Consider the following 7,500-nt stretch of genomic DNA (forward strand, 5'->3'; position numbering starts at 1 on the left):
TGTGGAGAGCAAACGTTTCAAATCCCCGGCTTTCTTCCTCTTATTTCAGTCACCCTTAATTTTAATGAGGCCTTTTACGATTCCTGACACCTGTTCATTATCCCTGACAAGTCCAGCACCATTAGACTCAGCGGATCAGTTCATCTCCCGGATAAGAAGCATTTCATGCTCGAAGCGAAGCTCATAGTTCAAGACCAAGGGAGAGTATATTATTATTATTATTATCATTATTATTATTATTATTATTATTATTATTATTATTATTATTATTATTATTACCTAAGTTACAACCCAAGCTGGAAATGAGAATGCTATAAGCCCATGGGCTCCAACAGGGTTAAATAGCCCTGTGAGGAGAGGGAACAAAGACATAAATAAACTACAAGGAAAATATGAACAGTTCAAATATATTTTAAGAACAGTGACTCATTGAAATAGATCTTTCATGTATAACATATGAAAATTTCATAAAAAAAAAAAACAATAGGAAGAGAGGTAAGATAGAATAGTGTACCTCAGTGTACCCTCAAGCAAGAAAAATCTAAGGCAACTATAATTGTTATTATTCAATATCATCAGTTGCGTAGGCGACCCGTCAAAAAGGACTTTTCGATATTCAGATAGATATGCACTCACAGTCACACCCAAATAATAATAATAATAATAATAATAATAATAATAATAATAATTATAATAACAATTGTGTATATCTGCAAATAACTGCATTTAAAATTCCCCCACCTGTTTGCTTCAAATAAAACTAATGTAAGACAAAAACAAGATATTCTCAAACACCGAAAGAGTCTTTGCTTGAAGGCTTCCTTTGGAAAGACTAATGGAGTGCTTGCAAGCAGTATTAGCGTGAAGCAGCTCCTCAAAAAGACTGACATTAGTCTTTTCAAAGGAAAGTCTTCGGGCGATACACTTAGAGGAAGGAAAAGGTCTCAATTTTTTAGTGTCTCGGTTACAAAGGAAATCTCAGAGAGAGAGAGAGAGAGAGAGAGAGAAAGAGAGAGAGAGAGAGAGAGAGAGAGAGAGAGAGAGAGAGAGAGAGTATATTTTGCCATTTTCACTTATATTCTCGTTAAATTCAAAGTTGCCGTGTATGCATTATGTATGGTTAAAGGTTATGTTAAAGCAGGAACATTAAATTATTATCATTATCATTATTATTATTATTATTATTATTATTATTATTATTAGTAGTAGTAGTAGTAGTAGTAGTAGTAGTAGTAGTAGTAGTAGTAGTAGTAGTACACACAGATTTGCATCACCGAGTGCTGTAAGGTAAGATAGTAAGATATTCAAGGGGATTAGAGGGCCCATATAGACCTCAGGTTTCTGCCTAGCGAAGAGAATAGTGATTATTAGTCAAGAGAGTATTGAGTATTAATTAGAATATTATAAGTAACAGGTAAAAGTGTAAATAAGTTGTCTGATTATGCAAAATATCCTTAAGTATCTCCTGAAATTCTAGAATTGCTAATGATATGGCAGACATCTTTATACTCCATCTTGAAAAATAATTGCTATATTATTAGTTTGATAAAATGGTAACCTTTTGAAATGTACTTTCTACAATATACTTTTAATTGATGATTTACTTTGTTAAACAGCTGTTGCTATTCTATACCATTTCATCTAAGGATAACTTTTTCAAGGGGTTTTGCTATATTTCTCATTTGATTTTTCTAGTCGTTTTATTCATTTGATTTTATACTTGTAGTGACGCATTTGATCAAGGTCTAACCTTTTAAAGAATAGTTGCTTTTAGATTAATATTTCAGAGGACAGTTGCTACATTGTACATTTGATCAAAGAATGATAAATTTCATTATTATTTTGCGTTAATAATAATAATTCAGGTTTTCGTCAAATAAAGATTTCTTGTGTAGGCTGATTTTATCTGAGACCCAGCCAATGTTTTATACAGCTCTTCGGTTTTCTTCATTTTGAGAGAGAGAGAGAGAGAGAGAGAGAGAGAGAGAGAGAGAGAGAGAGATTCATCCACTGTCGAAGTCAAGATAGATCTCATTTCCGGTAAAGAATAACATTACCTTAAGATTCGTGAATTTGACAGGTCAAAGGCTAAGTAAGAGCTTTCTAACAGCTGTAGAGTTAGACAAAATGTTTCACTTTCTTATAGCGAAATTATATTGAATATATAAAGATAATTCGCTACAAAAACTACAGCAGCTTCAACATAAATTACAAATTTATAAATGAGAAGCAGTTGAAAGAGGAATGGTAAGAATTTATCTATATATAAATTCATCTTCAATCTAAGAATTAACCAAAAATGTTTTTAGCAAAAAGAAACGTAATCGAACAATTGAAAGTAAAAAAAAAAAATGACTCTAACGAAAATCAAACTTGTATCAAATGGGAAATATTTTTGTCTTACAAAATTCAAAGGGAATTTTGGGCAATAGATTCTTTTCGAAGCGTCCCTGCCTGGTGATCGCCGGAGTGGGGTTCAAATCCAGCTCAATCTCGATAGTTTTTTGTTTTGTCTGCAACCTCACCATTCTTTGAGCTAAGGATTGATGGAGCTGGTTGAGGGAGCCTATGGGTCTACCTGCTGAGTCATCAGCAGCTACTGCCTGGCCCTTCATGGTCCTAGCTTGGATCGAGAGGGTATAGGACTTGGGCGCTAATCATATGTAGATATGGTTAGTCTCTAGGACATTGTCCTACTTGCTACGGGAATGTCACTGTCCTTTGCCTCTGCTATTCATGAGTGGTCTTTAAAGTGATAAAGTTACTTAGATAATCAAATCCTTTTTCATTGCTACCAGGTGTTTAGATATAGTAGGGTAAGGCAATTTTGGACAGAGGCTTTTTTGGACAAGTGAGGCAAATATTGGACAGTTACAATATCTCTAAAACTATTTATAATTTTCGAAAACTATAATGCTATTAGAAATTGCCTAACCTTCTACTTTGTAAATATTTGTATGCCTGGTTTTTTAAAAAGTATTAAGTACCCCTAAGAAAATTGTTGAATATGGGTGTCCAATAATTGCCTCGCCTTCATTTTAGGGTTCTCAGAAATAATACATGAAATTATTTTTTCTATAAACAAATTAGTGGATGATGCTAAGGGAAGGTTTAGAATAAAAAACGAATAAAAAAAATTGGAATATCTTATGTCCAATTTTGCCTCGCCTTGAAAAATGGTAAGGCAATTTTGGACACTTAACTAAAAAAAAAACTCAAATTCCTAATGTTAAGTTATTAAGTAATAGATTTTGTAAAATATCTATATATCTATCTAATTATATATATATATATATATATATATATTTATGTATGTATGTATATATATATATATATATATATATTCTTAATAATTTTAACTAGAAATATAGATAAATGATAGTTCTTTGAAAATATTTTCTATCATTTATTTCAATAGAAAATCATATTGATTTATAAGAAAATGAAAAAAAAAGTTTTCTTTTCATAGAAAATGATAATCAAACCTGTTACTAATGAGAAAATAGGGACAAGTACATTCTCTTTGAGGCATGGGTTCCATAAACAAAGGACCATTAATTCCATCTGTAATTTGAAGAAGGTATGTATCCGTTTGGTGCTCTGGATATTCCTCTTCTCCTGATGCCTGGCAGTTGATCTTACTGGAATTAGTATGTACTGGCATGGGTCACATGCCTTATTTAGATAGGCACTGCGCATCACTAAGAAACTGACTATTCTTTGATGAATTTAGTCAGTCTATGGAAAGCGAAAATGATGGAATTTTCCCCAGTCCCAGGCGTAGCGGGTTGCTAAGAATACTAAAGAAAAACTGAAAATTGGTAATTGGTATGTTGGAAACCATGAATCAAACTAGGAAGTTACAGCTAGTACAGAAAGAATTTATGATATATAGTTTGCATATCTTGGCCCTAAGTGAAACACGTTGTAAGGTGATTGTTAAAGACATCTAAGACCAAGGCAATACACATATCTACTCACGAGGAACAGATAGAATTAGAAGAGAAGGGGTAGGAATAATGATGATGACACCAACAACAGAAAAAGCATTAACCAAATGTAGAGCTGTAGATAGCAGATTGTTACCTACAAAAATTAAATCAAAGCAGTGCAATATGAGTATTATAGTTTGCTATGCGCTAACAAATGATTCCCCTGAAGAAAGGAAAGATGAATACTGTGAAGAACTGCAGAGAATAACAGATGAGAGTCTAGGGAGCTATGAAAATTATGATTAATTACTTCAATACTAAAGTTGGAAGGAATAATCAAAGGATAGAAAATGTGATGGGTGTTGAGGTTCTTGGCGAAGTTGCAAATGAAAATTGTTAAACAAACAATCTTGTTACTGGTGGTACTCTTTTCCAGCACAAGGAGATCCACAAATATACTTGGACTTCACATGTGGCAATTACAAATATTAAATAGATCACATAGCCATTGATAAAGAGAGAAGGAAAACTCTAAGAAATGTAACAAGCTATAGAGGTGCAGATATTGGTACTGATCACCAGCTCCCCATTGCCACACAAATATTAAAACTGAAAGCACCCAACAGATATGTAGATAGAATACCTAAGTTTGATACAACGAAGCTTGTAGAGGATAAGCACAGAAATTTTGTAACTGAATGTAGGAACTGATTTATAGTTTTAAGAGACTTTATGAGACGAAGTTTTGGGACATGCAGTTACAAGGAGGAAACCATGGATATCAAATGATACTAGGGATACCATAAAAAGAAGACATAGATAGAATTGATTTCTGAAAGTTTTCGAGGAAGTAATGAAAATTACAAGGCAGAGCATGTCAAGTATTTCAGTTTTGTTCGTGAGGTCAAAAGAAATATCAGGAATGATTGGAGAGAATATTTGGACAGGAAAGCAGATGAAGCTAACAACGCTAAGAATTCAGGGAGTGGCTTTGTTGTAGGAATTGCTCATAGAATTATTAATGAAATCTCTACGGGAAAAAAAGAAGAAACATATACCCTTAAGCATATATAATCCTATATTATCAGTCTATGCCGACATCTTTCCATGGCTACACCTTACGGGCTGCCAAAGCAAGAGCCTGTGTCTTACTTAAAGTAGGGCAATCTAAAACGAACGAACGAACAGACTCGAATGTCAGTCATTTTGTTTGCTACACAGAAGCTTTACCACTGAATAGTGGATATTCTCTATTATTATTATTATTATTATTATTATTATTATTATTATTATTATTATTATTATTATTATTATTACTATCCAAGCTACAACCCTAGTTGGAAAAGCAAGATGCTATAAGCCCAGGGGCTCCAACAGGGAAAAATAGCCCAGTGAGGAAGGAAATAAGGAAATAAATAAATGAAGAGAACAAAATAACAATAAATCATTCTAAAATAAGTAACAATGTCAAAACAGACATGTCATATATAAACTATTAACAACATAAAAAACAAATATGTCATAAATAAACTATAAAAAGACTCATGTCTGCCTGGTCAACAAAAAAGCATTTGCTCCAACTTTGAACTTTTGAAGTTCTACTAATTCAACCACCCGATTAGGAAGAACATTCCACAACTTGGTCAAAGCTGGAATAAAACTTTTAGAGTACTGCGTAGTATTGAGCCTCGTGATGGAGAAGGCCTGGCTATTAGAATTAACTGCCTGCCTAGTATTACGAACAGGATAGAATTGTCCAGGGAGATCTGAATGTAAAGGATGGTCAGAGTTATGAAAAATCTTATGCAACATGCATAATGAACTAATTGAACGACAGTACCAGAGATTAATATTTAGAACAGGGATAAGAAATGTAATAGACCGTAAGTTTCTGTCCAACAAATTAAGATGAGAATCAGCATCTGAAGACCAGACAGGAGAACAATACGCAAAACAAGGTACAATGAAAGAATTAAAACACTTCTTCAGAATAGTTTGATCACCGAAAATCTTGAATGACTTTCTCAATAAGCCTATTTTTTGTGCAATTGAAGAAGACACAGACCTTATATGTTTCTCAAAAGTAAATTTACTGTTGAGAATCACACCTAAAATTTTGAAAGAGTCATATTATATAAACACTTGAACATATAGTTGCACATCTCAAAATTAAATAATGAAAAAAAAATAGTCTGGGATATTTCGCCTATATCGTTTCCATTTTGGTTGTGTTAAATCGATCTTTTCATCTGTCCTATTTGAATGCCAGAGGTACCTGGGAAAAGAATCGGATATCCTTTGCCTGTAAGTATTGAAGGAATCGGCTAAACATTCAATATCAGGATTCTTTTTTCCCTGTCACTCATATTTTTCCATTTTCCATGTAGAAAAGAAAAAACGATAATCTATTGACAAATGAATCCGACCACGAAATATTCCACACTCCAGGAAAGGTTTTCTGACAGCGCCTTTGCTGGTATAAGATACGGAGCTCTGATATTCAAAATAGGATGCTTTTTATTTATTTATTTTTTTTTTTTTAAAGGGGGAATTTCGTTTAGACTTAATTTTGTGTACTTCTTGTGCAAGGGGAAATTGCATGAGCTGTTAAAGCCTCACTTTGCAGTTAGGTGGCAGTAACGACTTAACTTCTACCATTAAGACCAAGACCTGGTATAATTATCCAGCTAAAATAGCTTCCTTCTCTTTTTCCTTTTTTATCTTGTTTTTATTGTATGCGCTCGTTATGTAAGGGGACATATATGCATACATGAATACAAACATAACCTCCTCGCTTGATTAAACGAGCTGCAATTCTAACCCAATTATCTGTTTCTTTACATATTGCCTATTGTTAACTTCTGCACTGTGAATATTCGGTGGCCATTCGGGTAAGGATAGAAGAGACTCCTTAGCTATGCAAAGCAGCTCTTCTAGGAGAACACTTCTAGATCAAACCATTGTTCTCTAGTCTTGGGTAGTGCCATAGCCTTTGTACCATTTTCTTCCACAGTCTTAGGGTAGAGTTCTCTTGCTTGACTGTACACTCGGGCACACTATTCTATCTGTTTCCTTATTTCCATTCCTCCCTGAGTCATTTTACGTGTTGGAGCCCTTGGGCTTATAGCATCCTGCTTTTCCATCTAGGGTTGTAGCTTAGCTAGAAATAATAATAATAATAATAATAATAATAATAATAATAATAATAATAATAATAATAATAATAGTAATAATAATAATAATAATAATGTATAGCAACTAATTTCAACTGTTCGTAAATCTAAAATTAAATCCTCAGAACTGTACATTCCCAACAGCATGTTACCCAACGAAGTGATATTCACTCCATTTCAAATATGATTTATCCTTTTGCTTTGGAGATCAGTCCAATAAAACGGTTTCCTCAACAGCAAAATCTTCGCACAAATCATGAAAAAGAGAAACATTGTCAAAATAATAACAGTTTGTAATCCAACGATGAAGCAACTGACTGAAATTGACCATTATTCACTGAGGCTTTGATTTTAATCTTACTTTCATTTTGTTTTCGATATCAGAGTGGCTATTA

This window comes from Palaemon carinicauda, chromosome 32 (assembly GCF_036898095.1).
Source record: "Palaemon carinicauda isolate YSFRI2023 chromosome 32, ASM3689809v2, whole genome shotgun sequence".
NCBI classification, from domain to species: Eukaryota; Metazoa; Arthropoda; class Malacostraca; order Decapoda; family Palaemonidae; genus Palaemon; species Palaemon carinicauda.